Source organism: Syngnathoides biaculeatus, chromosome 15, assembly GCF_019802595.1.
Source record: "Syngnathoides biaculeatus isolate LvHL_M chromosome 15, ASM1980259v1, whole genome shotgun sequence".
Lineage (NCBI taxonomy): Eukaryota > Metazoa > Chordata > Actinopteri > Syngnathiformes > Syngnathidae > Syngnathoides > Syngnathoides biaculeatus.
The window spans coordinates 10,583,637-10,605,905 of NC_084654.1; the positions used below are offsets into that span (position 1 = coordinate 10,583,637).

The 22,269-nt window shown below is 40.1% G+C and overlaps 1 long non-coding RNA gene across 1 annotated transcript; it reads left to right on the top strand.

Moving 5' to 3' along the window:
• Positions 1-15,971: 15,971 nt before the first annotated feature.
• On the top strand, positions 15,972-21,559 carry LOC133512851 (uncharacterized). The gene is made up of 4 exons (XR_009798308.1): positions 15,972-16,046; positions 19,168-19,255; positions 19,906-20,028; positions 21,263-21,559. It is a non-coding gene; the product is annotated as an uncharacterized LOC133512851 (long non-coding RNA).
• The last annotated feature ends 710 nt before the right edge of the window (positions 21,560-22,269 follow it).

Here is a 22,269-nt window from a genome sequence, read left to right on the forward strand (position 1 = left end):
TGGACTGCGCAGTGCATATGTGGAGACCACACAGGTTCCATAAGCACTTCTAAATCTCTCTGCTGCCCTCTATCTTTGTCTCAACATGTCCCGGAGGGACGAGGGTCACAAGTTCAATAACAGCAGGGAAGCTGCACTGCGATGAACACGTCGTTGTGCTGCTAATTATCCATCCAAAACTTACATTGTTACTCAAAAAGCTGAAGTCAAATATTTTTCCTCTTTTTGTATGAAATGTGATTTGTTCTTGAAAGATAAAGTGAATAGCTCCTAAATTGCAATAAATGCAAGTCAAAGTTTTATTGCAGTATCGGTAATTGGGAATGAAGCACACCGCAAAGCAGATTAATTTATGGATAATGGTGGATTTATTTATTCAGATTAATTTTAATAAGGGTCTTATAAAATAACATTTAGGATTCGAGCAGTGGAGTGTGTCCTTACAAGAATATATTCATACATTAAATGGGGGAATATTACACAAATTAAAAAAAAGGAATTTTGAATACAAGAAGAAATGAAAATATTGGTCAATTCTGCTTAACACTACTAAAATGTCTCCCTTATCTGGTAGTGCTACCATTCTATGGACCTCATTAATCAAGCATGTGTACACGCAGAACATTCCCGCACAAAGTTGGAGATTCATCAACTTGGACTTTTGCGTAGGAACGTGTTTGCACACAGCTCTGACCATGCATACAGATAAAAACATTGTGGTAGCGGAGTAAAACCACAAATAGAACACGCTCAGAGGGCGGCAAAAATTAAGCAATCTCAAAACACACACGTGTCAAACGTTTAGCAAACACTCCAGATCAGCTTTTTATTTTACCTGCTGTGTCTGCTGGGAGAGCATTTGCGTTCAACAAGTGTGGTGCCCCCAATGATATTTGTCCAACAAGTACGTACACATAAGTGAAAGTTGGGCTGTTGCTTTTCCTCCTTCATTTACCAAAAGATAGTTTCTGTCTGTGGGCTGTAACACATATTCTGGTCCTGAGTTTGATGTCAACCCATTTCCTTTTCATTTCTGAGACTGCACCTTTCTCATATCCAACAGAATTAACCACATCAGTTAAACTATCCCATGTTTTTTTTTTTTTTTTTTTTGGGAATATCTGCATTATTTGATCCAAAATTAATTTTGAGATCATTCTTTTTCTCCAATAAGTACCTAAATCTTGATTGCGGAGAAATTCCTTTTCTATGGCCCTCTTTTTTTTCTCCATCCATACGTTCTTAAACTGATTGGCCTTACCATATCGGGCCAATTGGAGGTCTTTCGCCATGTAAAATACATAAATGTGAGCGAGTGTGGCAGTTTAGAATGGATGAGATTTATCAACACGTTGTCTATATTCACATTTGCTCAGTATGGATTTTGGGGTATTTACACATTTTAAATTTCAGTCCTATGAAGGATTTTAAAATCTTTTCAATGCAGGATCAATAAATAAGGCCCCAGGACACTGGTTGACATTTCAATTTGTTTACATTTGTAAATTTGTCCAGTGGCAAAAAAATCTGTTCCAGGGTCAAACCGTCATCATCATGAACTTGTTATGAACTGCACAGGCAATGTTTTAACTTATCACTTTCTGATATTGAAACAGGCATTGTCTTCTCTTAACATCACTTGTTGAGGCGGTTGTCCTTTAATGAAAAACTCCCAAAAATAAAAAGAAGATCCTTTGATGCTGTTGCACAGCAGTAATGAAATGCACAGAATTCTTTCGTTTTGCCATGCACTGTTTATCTACAGAATCTACAGTACCTGCCCGTTTGCCTCACAGTCTATCTCTCAGTCTGTCTGTTTGTCAAAAATATCAACAAATAATATCATTCCTCCATCACTCAGAGTGATAGAGGAATGCACAAGTGATGTCATGAAAACTGGTGAAGCTGGGTTTTTATAAATGCCTTTGTCATCCAAGTATGCTTGGCCATAAATAACCTCACATGCCATCTTGCTGGAATAAAATCAAGCAATGAGAACGTGTAGGAGAGAAAACCGAGCCTGCAGAGAGTTATCTAGAAATGCCAGGGGAAAAAAACACAATTAGTCGCGATGAATCTGAATGGAAGCCTGTCACTGGACTCGTGTTGAAAGTGCATCGCTGCAGTGTTTGGTAACATGAATGCACACACACACACACACACACACACCACACACACACACACACACACACACACACACGCGCACACACGCGCGCACACACGCACGCACACACACACACACACACCACACACACACACACACACACATTGGTCATCCGCAGTCTGCTGTGAAAAGAGACTTCCATATGTACTTGTACATTCTGCGGCCCTTTAACCTACACCAGATGTCATCAATAAATACCCATGACCCGTGGAGCCATTTCCAGCATGTGAGCAGACTTGTGTATGTGTGTGTAGCACGGCTTGTCTAGCTGGTCGACACCTGATTAAACTGCGAGCCTTACTATACAGACGTGCAACTCACAAGATGCACAATGAACAGGGATACTCTCAGAAGTGGAATAACAGCTGAGCTTACGCACAGCGTCGGGCCCCACGGGATCAGCGTGTGAGCCGCTACAAGCTGCCTCCTGTTAAAAGGTCTGCTAGTAAGTTATGACCCAGCGCCTCGCCATTCTAATCTTTCCACAAACATCTGTAATGGGAGACTTATATGCCTCCCTCCTCATTTATTTTAACACGTCTTCAGTTTTCCACTGGCTTTGAAAGCAGGACCAGTCTCATGAAATGTGGCATTTGCACGTTAGCATGTGCTGGAGTCACTTGGCGCTGTTCTGCCCACTGTCAGTGATGCATTACTATCCTGAATCCTCTTTTCTTCCCTGTGGCTTTGTTGGCCGAATGTCGCAGTCACTCGGGCCAATTTGAAATGTCTTAAAAGACTTGATGGCTTTCTACTACAATGTACCTGTCAAGCTTATGAATAGTTTTTTTTTTCTCTCTCTAATCCGGCATCTTAGAAGTAATTGTAACCAACAACATGACTGATGAGGTCCCTTGAAGTCCTTGTCAATGTTTGCTTGATCCTTCACTCATCTGTATCTGATAACCATCACAGATGAGTGGTGCATTTCAAAGGACACAAACTTCCACAGGAAGGGAATTCCACATCTCTGAGCCTGAACAAAAAGTAGCACATGGTAATTAGGGGAAAACATGGTCCCGCTTTCCAATAAGGATGCCTTATGAAGGATGTAAGTGTCGATGATACACTAGTCATTTATTTGTTTCAAACCCTGTAACAAGGCTTAGAAAGCAGACCTCTTGCTGGCCAAATAGAGAGCCCACATCGATGTAATAGCTCTACACGGAACGTTTGCCATTTAGGTTGTCCATGATATTTACACTTTTACAGTAAGACTCCTTTTTTGAAGCTAGTTGCAGCTCATAGGAAGAAAGAATTAAAAACTGCAGTTGTAAAATCAAAATAGTTTGATGAAAAATATGCCATGTTCTAACATGTTTTAATTAATTTACTTCCATCCATTTTCTTTGTCGCCTATCCTCACAAGGGTTGTGGTGAGCACTGGAGCTTATCTCAGCTGTCAACACTCTGAACTGGTTGCCGGCCAATCGCAGGGCACATGGAGATAGACAACAGCCGCACTCACAATCACACCTAGGGGCAATTTAGAGTGTCCAATTAATGGTGCATGTTTTTGCGATGTGGGAGGAAACCGGAGTGCCTGGAGTAAACCAACGCAGGCACGGGGAGAATATGCAAACTCCACACAGGTGGGGCCGGGATCGAACCCGGGTCCTTAGGACTGTGAGGCCAATGCTTTACCAGCTGATCCACTGTTCCACATGATTCTACTTATACTTTTCAATTTTTTATTTATATACAGAATGGACTATCAAGGAAGGTAAAAAAAAAAAAAGGTTTGATGATAATAGAGACAGCAGTACACATTGCAATGTTTGCAATGTTAACATATGTGCACAACTAAGCAGATGTGACACTTCTGTAAGGGCCTGCTTCATATTTTTTTAGTTTGCCAAATCCACTTATTTTGAATTGTTCTTGGTTACTTGGGACTCTCACACAGGTTTAAGTGCACAAAAAGACTTTCATTTGGACCTTTGTCACTGCTTATGCCAGTGATTCCCAAACAGTGTGCCGGGGTACATTAGTGTGCCGTGAGCGCTCTTCAGGTGTGCCGTGGGAAGTTAGCCAATTTTGTGTAATTGCTAAAAAAACATTTATTCCAAGAAATAATGTATCTTTATTTATCTATTTATGCCAGCGAGGCACAATGACAGACAGAACAAAAAATCCTGTTCTATTAGATGGCAGGAAGTACATAGAGTAATTAAATCGATCCATTTTTGGTGACATTTCCTTTTGTTGGTGTGCCGTGGGATTTTTCAATTGTAAAATGTGTGCCTTGGCTCTATAAAGGTTGGAAATCACTGGCTTATGCACTAAAGACGATATTTTTGTGCTGTGTGACAAGAAACTACATGTATCTGGATTTATCCATACACACACATACAATTTTGAGGCCTAAAAATAGCCAACCCTGATTTGAAAAGTACACGATCACTATCTGCCTCCTGATCCTAATTGAAAACAAGTCCGAGTATCAGATGAATACAGAAGCAAAAGATACATCAGCCTGTTGTATTTCAATGCAGCTCTGCCAGTGGGCTTCTATAAAAACTCTGATCTGATATAAAGTGTTTGAATTACGATGCGAAAACTTCTACAGGGCACTTTGCTTTTTATTATCTGTGAATGGAATATATTTTTTCAAAGCACATTGCATTGTTTTCTTATTTATGTATTTGTTACAATTGAGATTTCCAGTACTAAGAGTTACTGATGGTGCATTGGTTAAAAGCCCGACTTGTGCAGGCAGCTTGGGCTCAGTTTCATTCAGGGACAGGATGTGAGGTTTAATGATTGTCTATCTGTGTTTGTGCCCTTAGATTGAGTGACGACCAGTCAAATGTGTAGTCTGCCTTTCGCCAGAAATCCGCTTGACTAGACCCCAGCTCACCGCAACCCCAATGAGAACATGTGATCTAAAAATGGATGGACATTCAGCTGAACATTTCAATTAAGTGCAAACAATTTCATTTTGTGACCAGTTCACTGAAGTATTTAAAAAATTCCCTCTATCAATGAGCTGACCAATGATGAATCATGATTTTGGGAAAAAGAAGACATTCAGAGAGTCATCAGCTGAAATCAGACTACAGTCACGCCCCTTATCAATAGCTACAGTACGTGAATCCTGTGGAGAGGCTTGACAAATCTAGTGACTCAGAACCTTTGCAGGTTACAAGGGTGAATCTTGGTGGTCCATTCTTAGTCACTATTAAAAATGAATTATTTTTCTTCACTTTGACCTGTGGAAATGTCCACAGAACCGAGTTGGTTTCTCTTCTTAGAAAAAAAAAACAACTGTGTGTGGTTCTACAAAAGGAAAAAGCTGTCAGGGGCAGTCCGAAGGTCTGTACAAGCGGTGGGGGTTGTGTAGGGAACATGGTGGGTACTGGTGGGAGCATCTTGGAGTCAGGTTCAGGTTCAATGAGGGAAGTTTGGTGTCTCAGCAGGATCAATTTGGTAACATGGTTGTCTGAAATTCTGAAAAAAAATGAGCATGAAGGAAATTTAGGATTAATTAAACCACATAAATGAGTGACAGGTTGAAACCATGCTTGAATAATCTGATCAAATTTACACCACAGTTAGCTCCAACTAAGCAATTTAACGGGACAAAAGTCCCTCCATTTCTAATGACATACAGTGAAGCAGCACTTCTAAATCTACTCTTTGTGGTCGTTTGACATTGTAATGAGTTGGTAAAAAAAAGGGGGACATGTTTACAGAAATAACTTTTGATTTAAATTATGAATGGTTGTCACATGGCGACAAAGGAAGCCCACAGATGCCACCGCAAACTTCCAGGGACATTAAAGACGATTCAAGTGTACAAACACTCGACCATCACGGCAACACAGATGACCAGGAGAGGGTCATCACATCGATCGGGTGCCTTTTGCATTTCCAGGCTACTTTGTGTCACTTTTGCTCATCGTGGTGCGCCCACTAAATGACGTAGCAGCGTATCATGACTTGACATGAAGTGGAATAACTGTCCGACTCACTTTGTGGAAGTGAAACAATAAAACAAGCTTTTTTGATGCTAATGTTATGATGATGATGTTGATGTTAGTATGTAATATTCAGGGACAACCCCACGGCTATGGCCTCTGCTGCTGTTTGTATTGGCTGAGCCGAATAACTGATTGGGTAAACAAACAAATAATAATTTGTTGCCGCATATTAATTACCTCATGAATTGGGCTAATAGAGTAGATTATATTCATACTGTGACCTCGTGCCTATGACTGAATCACAATTCCATCACTTCTATCATGTAGTGTGATATTGCTGAAACATATTGAATCTTACTTTAAAAATAGGCATATACATATATTAATATTAAGTGCACCATCAAACATAAAAGTAACTATGATTCCCCGTAGGTGCAGAGAATTACTAAATCTATGCATTAACCTAAAATTCTTGAAAAAGATAAACAGATCTCAAAATCATCATTGTTAAACTTCCGATGGCATTTTTTTAAACAATTCTATGCTTAAGAAATAGTACAATATATACAATATTTATATACATAAACAATATGGGAAAGACCCTTTCCTGTCACAACATGACTGCAAAAAGCAATTTTCATAAGAGCAAAAGGTTTATGGCATGCTGGACCCTATCCAAGCAAACTGCGGGTAGCAGGCAGGATACACCCTTAACTGGATGCCAGCCAATCGTGGGGCACATTCAAACAAATAACTGTTTACACCCGCATTCATACCTACGGCCAATTTAGAGTCTTCAGTTCACCTAACGTGCATGTTTTTGAAAAGTGGGAGGTAGGAGGTGGGAGGAAACAGGAGTACCTTGAGAAAATCTACACAGGGAAAGGGAGAACATGCAAACTCAACACGTGTGAGGGCAGATTTGAACCCGGGTCCTCAGAACTGTGAGGTGAATGTGCTAAGCATTCCACCGCACCTTATTTATTGAACAGTTAGTCTTGCCTTGACTAGCCAACTAACCTTGGTTAGGTTGAAAGCAGTCCACTGAAGTGAAAAGGCATTTCTGGTGAGATTTGGAGAATTCCTAATGAGAGTTGAAAATCAAGCTGTTGTGTAATTCTATACTGTCCGTCAACAGTAAAGATTCTCCAAGACATTTTACCCCCAACAGTCTCAGCACCTGATCAAAAGTTTGCTGAAGGCCATAAACATTCCTCACCTTCAGTTAAATTTATGGTAGGACTCATTAGTTGAAATCAAACTGATTAATGAGCATACAATTCAAGGTGACCTGCGGGTTTAATAATGAAGCCGAGTTTATTTCAGCACGTCTCTCCCACTCTCCCCTGCAATTCAAGAGCTCTCATAAACGTGCTGGCAAGGGAGAAAATTAAAGCTTTCTTTAGCAACCTTTACATACAACAAAATGCACTGTTCACAATTATCTGTGTTTTTGTAAATTTGTAATTTTTAAAATATGAATAAGCACACTTTTTTTGTGATAAGTCAAATAAAAAAAAGGGGGGGAAAAAACATTCCTAGTGAATGTTACTCTTAGATATGTGTGCATATCTTCACTGTGAGTCCACGTCAGGCTGTTCCACAGGAATGGGGTATTAGTTTAGAGAAAAGGAAGCCACTACCTCATTATGTTGCTAATTTTAGACACCAGGAAAAGATGTTTGGACTTTTTTGGCCCAGAATCCAAATGCTAGAGTGTTCCCCACTGTGCTCGCCATTCCCATGGGCGAAGCAGGGGTACATTTTGCTCGTTGAACTGGCTCAAAGAAACATCTTATAACATATACAGAGAAACTTCAAAAGTGTCTTATCAGAGCTGGCCATCAAATGTGAATGATTCCATATGAAATAACAGCGTTGTGTTTAGTGTAATTAGGGAGAATACAAATACAAAATACAAGAGGGAAAACAAATGAAAATTGCTTTGGTTGACAAAGGTAAGACTCAACAACGACTACCTCAGATTTTTTTTTCTTTTTTTTTGTTAAATTAATTCATTCCTTCAACTTTCAATTTATGGGATGTGTACTGTATATGTTTTCAGCTATTACCTAATATGTAATGATGTTAAAACTGCAAGTGTCCTTCATGTTATCAATTATTTTATCTGAAAAGGCTTTATTTCAAGATACTTTCATTGAAGGTGCTATTTTGACAAAGATAAAAAAGTTAAAACATAAAAAATAAAAAGGTCAGTAAAGGAAAACAATGGCAAGAAAAACAACAAAATCTACTCAGCCAATTGAAGATTTGTAGTTATTTTTTAAGATCAAAGCCCTCTAGAGATTCAATTTCAGATTGTTTTTCAAATATACCAAGTTCTTTGCTCTACTGTATTTATAGAGTGTTAGGGGTGGGTCATAACTTGAAAAGCCCACCGAGTGGCGGGAGTCTTTTAAAGGCTGGCGTCGGCTCTGTGTTTGACCATAAACCTGGCAGGGGCTATGGGGAGGGACAGACGGGGCAAACCCAACAAACCCATGATGCTTGATTAATTGCAGATGAAACAAGTGACACTCGGACATCGGTTTCCGAGGCCGCCTTCTCAAGCAGCACAGCTGAGCAGAGAGATGTGGCGCAGGGCCCGCTATAAAAGTCTGCGATGGTTATTAAGAGTGTGTCAGTGAAACAGTACTAGAGTATCTTCCGAGGACTGTGGTTCAACTCCCCCTTGTGAAAAACGGATGTGTAGTCCAATAAATCTGTGATGTAAATCAGTGATTCTGACACCGTCCACATCGAAGGATACAAAGAGTTAACGTGGTGTACATGTGTGCAGTAATAGGATTCTAAATATTATCTCTAGTAAATCAGCAGACTCACCTCACCGCAGCGATTTAGGATCAGCGTATAAATACACAATTTGACTTATTCTGGTGCCTCCCTGTGATGGTGAAAAGAAAAGTGTTTGTTGTTCTGTTGAAATATCCATTTAGAAGGCGGCACATGAGAGTACTGTCCCTTCCCAGTCACGTCAGACCACCCACCCACTCAGTGTTGAAAAACAGTCAGGCAGCAGTCGTTAAACCATTTCCCCAGGTCACTCCTAATCACACTTGTTAAAGCTGTGAACTACTGGGAAGGGACCCTGCTGCTAGCCATGCAGCAGGCTTAGCCCACTCTGGTCTGCGTTCTTAATATTTTTCCTTGCTCTCTTCAAAGGTCATCCAGTCATTGCTTCCTGATGTTGTCTTGTTTTGTTCATGGCTGATTACATTTTACATGTGGTTGGGACATAATCGGTGTTTTGCGCTTGCGCCGTCCAATATGATACACCAAGAGTTGATATTGATCTAAACTATCTCATAAAAATTGACAAGTGTTGCTAGAGGTACAGTAAAATGCAGGCCTTGGGCAGATTTTTTTTTTTTGTTTACAAAAAGAAGCGCAAGGGGAACAGCAAATGGTAATTGTCCAGCCCTGGCTGTGCGTGTTCCTGCGCGTCCGCGCTGATTGGGAGGCGCACACCTACGCCTCATGCTGGCTGACTGGCCCCGGTGTATATAGGACCCTGGGGACGACTGGTCCTTCGCCAGATCGTTGCAACTCATGCCCCGTTCCTGCACTCCCGTATCTCTGATCGTGAACCTGTGTGTACCGACCTCCGCCTGTTCTCCGACCGACCCCGTAAGCCTGACTCCTTTGACACTCCTGTTTCCTTTGATCGATTTCCCATGTACCGACTCCTGCCTGCCCTCGGACCTGCTCTCTACGCCTGACGTCCTGACTACCGCTGCTGCACCTGACTGTCTGACCGATCCCCGACCTTAGAAAAATAAAAGTTTTTGCAGAATTACCTCTGCGTCTTCCGAGTCCTGCATTTGGGTCCTCCCTCCGTATTGATGGGTTGTGACAAATTGAACATGAACTGAGAAGGGGTGGGTGGAGGGCTACGGCAAGCATATCAGTGGGAGAAGGATCGAGTCCAAGACTGTCTTCTTTTGTAAAACCACACCTTGAACATCAAAAGTTAAAACATAAATCTTTTGTAATTTGAAGGTCATTATTCATGAAACTCCATCTAGCTATTTATTCTTTTTCAACATTTGCAGATGACAATATGATGTAAAAAAAAAAAAAAAAAAAAAAGCATGAATAAATAGACCGCTTGAAAACTTGAACTGATCGATCACTGATTGATTGAAATCTTTGGGGCATATCCGTCGGGAAAACCAGGGACTGCAGGGGCATGAAGAAACCCGAGCCAGGGAGGATTACCAAACTCTCAACAGATTCCGTGAAGCAAGATACTCCCTGTTCTTGGCTTTATTTAAGAGAATTGCTTGATGTCATTGGGTATAAGAATAATTACGTTGTGTCTTGTGCCAGCCTAAAACCTGACATTAAAAAAAAATGCTATCTGACCTGACAAAATACTATCAGGAAAGATGATTTCCTGTGATAATTGTTTTCTTCCTCTCAGTGCAAACACTACACAAGGTAATAAAAGAGAAATGATTTCATATGCAGAGGTAGATTTTTTGTATTTCTATATATTTTCGATATACATGACAGCACTAAAATTACCCTTCACCTGTTATTGTTTACTTTTTGAATGACATATTTTGTGTTTTAAAAACTAAATTTAAAACTAGATCAACCAAAATACATGAAAGACATTTAAAAAGGAGTGAGAAGTATCATTTTATCCATCCATCCTGAACCCCTTATCCTCACAAGGATCAAGGGAGTGTTGGAGACTATCAACAGCTATCATTGGGCAGGAGGCGAAGTACACCCTGGATTGGTTGCCAGCCAATGGCCGGGCACAGAGAAATAAACAGCAATTCACAATAACAATTTTTGGGATGTGGGAGGAAACTGGAGTGCCCGGAAAAAAGCCACGCGGGCACGGAAAGAATGTGCGAACTCCACACAGGCAGGGCTGGGATTTGAACTTCAGGTTTCAGAACTGTGAGGCACATGCTCTAACCAGTCATTTCTATATTTCATTTTTTTCACATTGACTGCTATGCTCTTATCATTATTAAACATGCAGAATTTGCCTAGTAATTTTATTTTGTGGATCTGACTTCAATTCATATTTAAAGCCCTACTGTTATGAAATGCATGATTTTTAATATGTTATTCATGAAAAAAAGGCAGCCGGAATGAACCCATTCGTTTTTTTCACCACACAACATGATTTTGACGTATATGTCATGACAGGTAGGTGTGTATAGAGCTACCAAAAAAATCAATAGTTGGGGGGGACATAATCCTCTCAGAACGTAATAAAAGATCAATGTACGTAAGTCAGGGGTGCGAGATGTGTCGATGTAGCCCGCGGCGCCGTGGATGGCTTTGGTGGCGCCTCGTCTGCGGCTGACGGCTTTGGTGGCGGCTCGTCCGCCGAGAACGGCTTCGGCCGGGGTGGCTCATACATACTGTCTGGGAGTCTGTTGTCAGTTAGAAGAGATCTGCACATCATCTAAATATGGCTCGAAACAGTAGGGCAATATACGTTCGCTTCATATCTCCCGGTCACTTCACTCGATTGTGAGATGTTGTCTTCTTCGAAAAGAGCTTCCGTGTCCTGTAGCAAGTGCCACTATGTGTTTTCAATGGGGAATGTCCCGGTGTGACGTAATGGAGAGACGTTGTAGGCAATATGGCTACCACTTGGATGTCAAATGAGACTTCCGCAACTTTGGATGGATGACACGCTCTCCGCTCATATTTATTTTTTGTATAGACATTGAAGTGAATGATGTTATATGTTTTTTTTTCATTACTATATCTAATTTTAGAATGTTTATAGCGGGGGTTTAAGTATGCAGAAGAAGAACAAGTTCTTTTGTTTTGGTTCCAATGCAGATAAAATGGAGATAAGATAATATGGATATATTTTTTTTTCCACCGTTGGAGTAGCAATGCAACAGGTCTTGCTGACCCAGAATGCAAAGGATACCAATGTTTTATGTTAATTTCCATGAACCCTAAAGTAACCTGTTGAACTAACTAACTGACTGACATTTTGGTTTCTAGAATATGTTCTTAGCTTTCTGACATTTGACTCATAATGGAAATCCTACCCTCGTTTGGAATTTAAAAAAAATAAATCTTATAGTCCCATTGCCATACTTCATCATCAGTAAACAAAATAGTAGGCCTGCTAATGTACCCTAGGGACAAATGAATACAAACACAGATTTTAAAAAATATTTAAAACAGATGTTATATAACTGTTATTTCATTTTATATTTTTATAAAAATAGTTATTTATTTGGTGGTATTTATTGAATCTCTTCTGTGAGTGGTCATTTATCATTATGGCCCCGTTTCATTGGATATTTGAACTCAGACAGCTTTGCCGTACCTCGGTTGCCACATGGCTGAAATACTGTACGTACTGTACATCTGTGCAGAACGTTTATGTCTCTGCAACGTTGAGCCGGATAACAACTGTCTGCTTTGTCCTGCTGTCTCTGTGGTTGTCAGTGGTCAGAGGTCTCTTTTTAAAACTCTTGGAAAGTTCAGAGGCAATAGTACAACTAGCACTCATTCCGTGCCAAACCTCCTGTGTGAGCATGTTGTTACCCGCACATTTTCAAGGACTCTGCACAGCTTCCGTGGTCAGCATAGAGGTCTGTATAGTTTTTATCAGACGTGAGCAGTGCCCGAAGGAGTTGCCCTCGCTCGCCCAGATATGCATTAAGGCGCATACAGATATATATACAAATAGAAGATGACAAGCTTCAGCTCATTTGCGCTCTCAGACTCAGTCCCTGCTCAGGCTTTACAGTAACATGAAATGTACTGAATGCAATAGAAAAACAATGAATCAATTTAATGAATGGTGAGAATAAATAATACAGTGAAGCAATTTTGACAGTATTTCATGTGTCTTCATTTTGAATTGTGGATAAAAAGCAATAGAGAGGAAGACCCAACACTTCAGCAACCGAGTATATAAATAAGATGTTTTCTAAAGGACTACTGTTGCAGGCTTGCTTGGTTTTTCAGTTACAAAAAGGTTAACTGACATTAGAAAGCAACATGCAATCAACTCAAGCTGACTGTCAGGCGGCTATTAGAATTGATAAATATGTCTGACACCATTTTTTGACCAGACGATATCTTTTGACGAAACATCATTGTTTTTGGTAATGGTTTCTTGCTAGTTTTGAATGCTTCTTGTCAGGTGGAAGATAACCTCAAGATTTTTACATAAACCAACAAAACATATTCTTCACCGCTCATCATAGTGGTGCTGTGCACTCAAGCACAGGTGTCAAACTGAAGGACAATAAGAGGAATCTGCAGTAAGCTTTCACTCTTTAAAGTTTGAATATCATTAATGTGAGATATTCACAAATCGGACCTTGACCTTGGAGCAGAAGTGAAGGAAACCAATTTTGTTTCACAGACCGAATGCTCTTTATCAACCGTGAAAAAAAAATGCTGATCTTTTATTTGTAAATTCTGTCATTTGTTTGTGTCTTTGCATATCTTCAAAACTTCTTCATAAAGTTATTATCATGCTATTATTAACAGTAGTTGGGCCTGTGACAGTAACGAATATTGCTGGACAATATATTGTCCCACAAATGAATGTCTAGAAATATTATTACAGTCAATATTTTTTGGGATGAAATTAACGACTAATGTAATGATAATAGTAGTACTAGTAATATCATACTGATGCCAAAACAGCCTTTCCAATTCAAGAAACCTTTTCTTCTCATGAGTACTTTTTCCCCATCTGATTTGAATGTCAAAAACGTTAACTTTCCAAAATAAATCAAACAGACACAAAACAAATAAATAAATAAAACAGACTGTGAGTTTGTTAGTCACATTTTCAAATGCCATCTTTTGCTCTGTTGTAAAGTTGTGGGGTTGCCATTTGTGATGTATCATCTATCTCACAGCAATTGCTAACCTTAAGCCCAAACTTTCTCCAATGAAAGTGCATCCAGTCTGTTTTGTTTGTAGAGTCCACGATTCTTGTGACAACGCCTTTCAAGTTTTCCTGCTGTTGCTGAAGTGCATCTGTGAAGATCTCCTGTTGTTGCAGTAGTTCCACCACCTGCTGTGGTCTGTGACTCAGTGTAACAGGGCCACTGGCCCCTGTTAGCCCCCCCACCCTCTCCACAGACACACATAGCCGCCCCAGTACGGGCTTGGTTGCAGTTCAGAGTCATTGCTGCAGTCATTTTGAGCTGCACTAATCATAAATAACAAGCTAAGGATTTATCACACAAAGCTTGCCCTCACACCAAGAGTTTGTCACTCTTATTTAGTTTTTTTTTTTCTTCTTTTGACCGTGTTTGAATAGACATTGTCATGTTCACTACTGGCCTGATTTTCACACCGATAGTACAACTGTTTGCATACTTGGCACAAGCAGAGAGAAGATGAGTACCTGGAATCAAAACAGGTGTGGCAGGGGCCACCCGCTGTATGTGTCTTTGCAGTACCCTGTTCAGGTGAAGTAGAGTTCATGACGTCAGGTCAGCTCAACAGTGAGCGCTTTACCCACATTTTGCACAAATAAAGGACATCCTGAAACTATGGATGATACCATTGTGCTGTATGGCAAAGGGGAGTTCTTGACATGAGGGATGTCGAAAGTGGGGAACCAATCCGAGCAAAGCGTGCTTCAAAATCATAACCTCACTGCTCTTGTTTTCAAGCCAATGGCTTTAGGATGATGGATGAGCTCCACTCAATGGCTTTTTTTCACCATTGCTGGAATGTCTCTCTGGCAGTCGCAAAATCCATAAATAGGTGCCACTTTGAGACTGGTTTCTCCCTACGTGGTGAAGTGTGGGTGGCTTTTTGGAACTACTTAAGCATTCACAAAAGTAATAGGAGGAAAATGCTGTTCAGCCACAATCTTGGTTTTCTTTTTTTCCCTTTCTTCCTGTGCTCTTGATGCAAATTTTGTGTGATAATTTCTGACCTTGAGTCTTTTTTTGTGCTCAGTGCCCCTCTCTTATTTTTTACTAATTCGGGCAGCTGAATAGGTTCATGTAGGGCTTTGATGAATATGTTAACATCTATTGACAAATCAAAGAAAATCATTTTAACATTCAATGTATAAACTATATTGTGTCTATACAGTGACTGATTTTGTTTTGGCAAATTTGCTTCCTGTTAAGGAAGTGCAGTCATGTTGTGAACCTGACTGGCAGCACAGTACAGCTAAAATAACATCCATCCATACATTTTCGGAGCTACTTGTCCTCACAAGGGTCATGGGAGTGCTGAAGTGTATCAGAGTTATCTTCAGGCAGGAGGTGGGGTACACCCTGAACTGGTCGCCAGCCAATCACAGCCCACATATAAACAAACAGCCATTCACATTCACACACACAACTAAGGGAAATTTAGCATCTTAAATCAATCTAGAACGCGTGATTTTAAGATGCGGGAGGAAACCGGAGTAATCGGGATAAAAACTCACACATACACGGGGAAAGCATGCAAAGTCCAAATGGGCGGGGCTGGGATTGAACCCGCATTCTCAGAATTGGGAGGCCAATGCTTCACAACTGCGCCACCATACCGCTCTAAAAAAAAAAAAAGCATGCACTGACAATTTTTTTCATCAGACAACATTATAATGTGCCAGAATGATTATAAGAGATACGTACTTGCACCACAACTATTCTAACTGAAAGGGGAAAAAAATGAATATGCTATCGAACAGCTTAGAGTAAATTTACAGTTCAAACCACGTTAAAGTAGGAGAAAGATTGTTCACTAAAGTCAGGTAATGGAGCATACAGTGCACTATACTCCACTAGACGATGCTGTGCTTACATTCATTTAATTTGTGTCTTATTTGTCTCAAACACTGGTGCGCTATGACTTTGAAAAATGACATTCAGTGCGATCCATTTGTGGCCCATCTAGGTTGCCGGTGCTACGTGTTATTTTCACTTCTTGAGATGATCTATGAGGACCCATTCCTCTGCATCACCATGCAGGTGAGACTTTCTGGGCCAGCCCCCTGCGCAAGATGGTTCCGAGATAACAAGATGTTTTAATGTTTGAGGTTTTTTTCCTCCTCCTACTCAGGAGAAGGTGAGAAACCAAACTACCAGCATTACTCTTATATTTGTAAGCAGAGTTCTCGAGGAGAGATATGAGGTCTGCGGCTCCTGGGGGTTGTTATAAATTTCATTGTGATGAAAAAGATAATCCTTGTCAAAACAGCTCCTATAGGGGGCAGAGTCTACATTGTCGCATGGCATCTCATGCTAGAAATCTCCATCATGTCGGGTGTGAGCAGGGCCGAGAACCATAGACTGAACAGACATTTCTAAGGGAACACGGTGTTTCTATTGGTGGACAGACATTACACAATACCATTGTCATTGAGCGTGACATAATTAGAAGGTCAATTCAATATGATCTGAAATGCATGAATGTCGAACTGAAAAACGTCTAAAATTAGCAACTGCTCATTTTCAGACCTCACTAACAATTTTGTGGGTCAAAAGTCGGTCGGCTCGAACTTGCATTCTTTACACCGAGAGGGATGAAGTACCGTTTGAGGATAAATGATGTTGTTTAACATACGGTAAGAGCACTCTGATAGCGTTTGCAGACCGCAGGAACCAAAATAGGTTGAAATGCACCTAAAGTCTCTCAAACCTTTTTTTTTTCCTCTCCCAAAGAGTCAGACATTTAACCGCGTAATGACTGAAAGAAATCCCCTTTATCGGGCCGTGGAAAAAGCTTTTGAGGATAAGGCTCTGCAGATAATCATTAAGATGATACAGTCAGTCAGCGTTTGCAGAGGGCAACTTCATGTTTAATTGCTTAAATCAACACGATTAGATGCTCTTTAAATGTCTGACAAAGCCTGTTGACATTGCATGCAGGCACCCACTGTTTACTTATTCAAGACCTCCATTACAAAGATCAGATCAGTGGCAAACATCAAGATGAATAATTCGTGTACATGAAAAAAAAAGGGGGTTTATATTTAGGAAATAAAAGACCATTTGCATCATTTAGATGTGGACTTAGGGTACTGCATTGAGTGCTTTGCTACTTTATATTAAAATGAACAAAACTGAAGCTAAAGCAATGATATCATCCCATTTGCTCATCAGACTAGACTGTTCAGCAACAATCTCATAATCATTACCATTACAGATGAAAGGCCAGGCCCAATTAGAGTGGCTCCAATTGCTGCAATTAAATAAGTGTGGTTGAATGATAATATCTTTTCCCTCCAGAAATACTAGAAAAAGACCTCAGCATTGAATAATCGTACAATCAAAAACAATCAAGTGAGACTTTGAAGTTGTTGCTCTACCAAATCTTACAAATACATCTGGTGGAGAAATGGCGTCTAGGCCTCAGCCGACAGGCGCCGCGACCCCGCTGCAGTGAGCTTGGACCTACTCGTTGCTACATTGTAGAGCAGCTTTTGTTTTGCTGAGGACACTGGAGCGTGTTCCCACCCACAGAGGATTGCAGCAGACCGCCACAGTCCACAGACCTTTCACTGGCGTCCAAGAGTTGTCCCGTGATCCCATCCCTGCATCAAAACCAGCTGAGTACGAGTGCGCCGTGGTAAGCGCTCGTGCTCGCACATAATTTGTAGCTGACTACTGCTCTTGCAACCGATTGATCACTGGGTAAACAAACATGATAAGAATGGAACGAAACCTCAAACAGATTAGCGCTCTGCTTTGGATTCAAAAGGTTTTAAATCGACTTTTTTTTTAGGCATTAATGGCAGGTTTTCAGTATTTTTACAAGAGGGTTGTCAAGTTCAAAAGTCAAACACCGTCAGCTACGGTACTTTTTACCTCTAAATGTCTCGCCACCACCAAGTACAAAATCACAAAGAGGTCTTACTTGGAAGGAGGTGGATAAAAATGAACAGTCCAAGACACCCGTTCACTTCTTCCAGCTGCAGCACAGAGTGAACTGGTTCCCGCAGCACTTTATCCCCGTGGCTCCAGTAAATCTTTGAAAAGAGGTTTGCTCATGACCCAATAAAGAACTCCTTAAGCTATAGCGAGGTGCTAACGCAATACTTTCTTTTCATGACGAGTCATCAGTTGAACTACACGTAGCATTCGGTATTACTTACTTACAACCCTGGTGTCCAGCATTCATTAAGTAAGATGCGACTTCACTGTAATCTGTTTAATTCACTCTTATCAAGCGAGCATTGACGTTTGAGCTGCATCAAATCATTACAGGGAATTTTGTAGTAGTGTCAAACATATTGTGTTTACACACTGTATGAAGAATGCTGTGATTTGAACACCACTAAAACCACAAAGCCAAGGCAAATTTCCTTTGTGTAAAAAAACTTCATCATCTATTGATTGCTACTGAGCATTGCAGGGCATACATAGCTTGCCAAACATTTTGGATCCAACGCAATGAAGTGGAGACAAGTGTGAAAAAGAACAAGTTACCTATGTGTGCATTTAAACATATTGTACTTTGTATGGCTGTCTTTTGGGGTTATTTCAAGTAGATACATACCACCTGATTCATGACTTATCTTTAATAGCATCCTCACATGCACTCGGAGACAATCCGACTTGTGTACGAAATTCACGAGCCAAACAAATGACGGTCACATCGTCTGAATCATCCACAAGCAACACAACTGTTAGGACATCTTTCTTAATATACTTTGAATTGTTGACAAATTCTCCCGCTCAAGATTATTCCACGAGGCCACTTGAAGGACATTAAAGGACAGTTAACAACTTTTAAACTTGCTCTGGTCTTGAGAATTTGAGCACTAAATGTGCAATTTAGTCAGCCAGAAGGTTGAAGTTTATTATTCCAACAAGTAAGCGAGTCTTATAATGGGCTCCAGCTCATGGAGGTTGAAGGCTCCTGCTACCACGCAAAGTAGACATAAGCTACATGAAGAGGATCGTTTCTTAAACAGTTTACTTCGGCATGAGACAAAGCATGAATTACAGAAATGTTGGAAAGTTTAAGTTAAAGTTAAGGTTTTGCTCCTGGGCTATTCCTGCATTTGTAAATCCATATACTGTATATTGTCTTCACAAATAATCAGGCAACTAATCATCTATTTTCTACCACATTATGATTCTTTAGGATTATGGGTCCACTACAGCCTGTCCCTGCACAGGACTTGGGACAAGAGGCGAGGCGCACACTGGACTGGTCTCGCCAGGGATCAAAGGTCACATGTAGTTTAAAAAAAAAAAAAAAGTGAACCTAACATGCTTGTTTTTGGAATGTGAGAGGAAGCCAGAGTGCCCCGAAAAAACCCACAGCGCAGGGAGAACATGAAAATGCCACACAGAATGGCATGAGCAAAAATTTAAACCTAGAATCATCTGAATGCGAGGGAGACGTGCTAACCCCTGGTGTCCCTGCCATCCAAAATCAAAAACAAATATGCAGTTGCTCACTTGTAAAATATAGGGAAAAAAGTCAATAAATATACTGTATTCGCTAAATAGTGTCATCACAAATTTTGTGTGCAAGCATTGCACATACATAATTCTGGTGGCTTTCACTCATCTTCACAAGATTTCAGGATGTCTTTTCACTTCAAATTGATTTTTTGTGTTCTTTTGTTTCATTTCAATTTTGTATGACCTTCAGTGGCTTGAAAGACATCTCTGAAAAAAGTGTAATTTTGTGTGCCCGTGTTAAGTTCATTTTTTTCCAAAACGCCACTACAGAAGATTTAAACGAAAAAGGAAAATTGTGATGACAAACATTGAACCATGATTGAAACTTAGTAACTTTGAAAAGTGCTTAACATTTCCAAGTACACTATGGTTAAGCCACCAATAACGAAATAATAATTGTCTTTTTCTACAGACCTTCTTTGACCGAAGGATCCCTCACACATGCAGCGTGTCGAAAGATGTGTGAAGAGAATACATCAAACTGCCTGGAGCTTCCCCGAACTTAGCGTAACCGCAAACAGACTTTTTCAAGCAGGTATTTTACTGAACCCATAACACAAAAAGTGTGAGGTTTAATCTTAAGTTACTTAAAATGAGAAAATGCTGTCAAGAGGCCTTTCATGTGCCTCATGCAAAGACTCCGCATGGCGTTAGCCATGAAACATTGTTTAGGTGATGATGTCACAGCATCCTAATCCTATTGCTTCTTTTTGGTGGACCTTGCTCCAGGGCGCTTGTGGTATATCCTGCCAAAAACACAACTTAATAGAAACGTGTTCCGCCAAAGAACTTGAGTTACAGTACGAAACCAAATTAGCAATCAGTGAATAACGCTTAGAACTGGCAATATTTAGAGAAGAAAATACAATTTTGAAGCGCAAACGTAATTTACACTACCAAATATTTACATTTTGTAATTGATTTTATGTATCAGGAATTTGTGAATTTCCAACTATGTTGCATCAATTGTTTAAAATGTCAAGCAAAGTGATACTGATATACCTGTAAATGCTATTTTGATGATTTTTTTTTGTGCTTATAAGTCCTTCCTTTCTGACCATTGCTCATTTTTGTACATGTGTGTATGTGTTTGTGCTTCTCTTGGGGCTTAGTGTACTTGTGAATGTGCACTTCTCAGTGTAGAAAATTGAATTTCAGTCAAAGCAGGAAATGACTTGAAAGGAGACATCTTTTTGACTCAGCTTACATTTTTTGTCTGAAAAGGGTAATCTAATCTATTGTCCCAAATGGGGACATATTTCATGGCAAATACAAGATCACTCAAACAGTTCACCTCACCTTATTTAAATCACGTTTTTTTTTTTTGTTTTTTTTTTTAATGGGGGGCAACAGAAACATTAGAGTGCCAAAGGCTCAACATGATCTGTTGCTATCGGAGGAAATAAAAATGTACCGTGGCTGACATATTGAAAGCATTTTCACTTCTGAGGTTAGCTTTAAGGGGTCCAAGCCTTTGAATAAACAAACCCACGATGGTCTTGTTTTTTTTTTTTTTTATCCATTTTATACATGTCCGTCGGTGATGCTAACAAGGTTAAGTGTTTTTGAATGCAGTCTATCACTGTGTGTGTATCTCAGGTACATTATGGAGAGGAAGAATTAAGAAACATATAGGCACTGCATCACGTCTGCTGTTCATTCGATAGTTCTGAAGATAGGCAAACCACCTGGTTTGAATTTCACCAGCGTGCAAGCTGGTCAGAGTTGTCCCGATCTGTTGGAAAACTCGTTCTTATGTTCCCTTCCAGGTTCGTGCTGACCTCTGACAGGTTCAAAGGGGTCCTCGGGCGCATCCACGAAGTGCGGCTCTGCTCTGTGGACACCGTTTGAGATGACGCTTGGTGTAGATGTTGTGCATTCTAGGAAGTCTTTGTGTAGACATGCTATTAAGTCACCCCACATGGGGAGGGAGGAACTTCTGTCTCTGTCAAGTGTTGTTACTAGTTGTTTTGCTGCAAAATCGTTGCACTGCGAAAAAAGGTGTGGCGACGCAGCAGTGGAACTGTATCATATTACTTTTGGGAAATATGATGTTTTCACCAGGATCAACAGGGTCTCCAATGCATTGTAGACATACTTGCAATATTTAGTCATGTAGACACACATCATACACGAGTATCAAATAGTCTTGAATTACAAATATAAATATGAAAATGAAAAATTAATAAACAAGTTGTGTGAATTATTGGAAATTGAAAATAAAGTACATTTTACATGTGCGTTTTATGGTATTTATACTTACACCGTACTTGCTGAAATATATTTGACATCATAACAATAGTTTTAATGCAAAAATGTTTTAAATTAATGTAAAAAAAAATCAAATATAAGTTGATACTAAAAGTAAAAAGAGCAAGAGTTTTCACCCTTGCAGAGCAGAGGTCAAACATCTTACGTGTTCTCCAGATATTTTTCTGAATGAGAATGAATGATCCTTGTGAGTACTTGTGATACTTTTAAAAATCTCAGATGCACTATTATTATTACCCTGGTCACTATATTAACTGATAGTGTAAGTAGTACGTATACACAATGTCAGTCCTAGCTTGAGTATCACCATTTGCGAGGCCCCCCTTTGCACCTCCCACCCCGCACCCCAACACACGCACACACGTCTATGATGTCATTGTATGATATCCGCTTCCCCTATTATATTCATCTATTTCTGCCTGTCTCTATGCACTGTGATTGACATACAGAGAATGAAATAGTGTAGTCCAGTGTAACGATCTGGCCATCTTTTCACAGAAAGTCA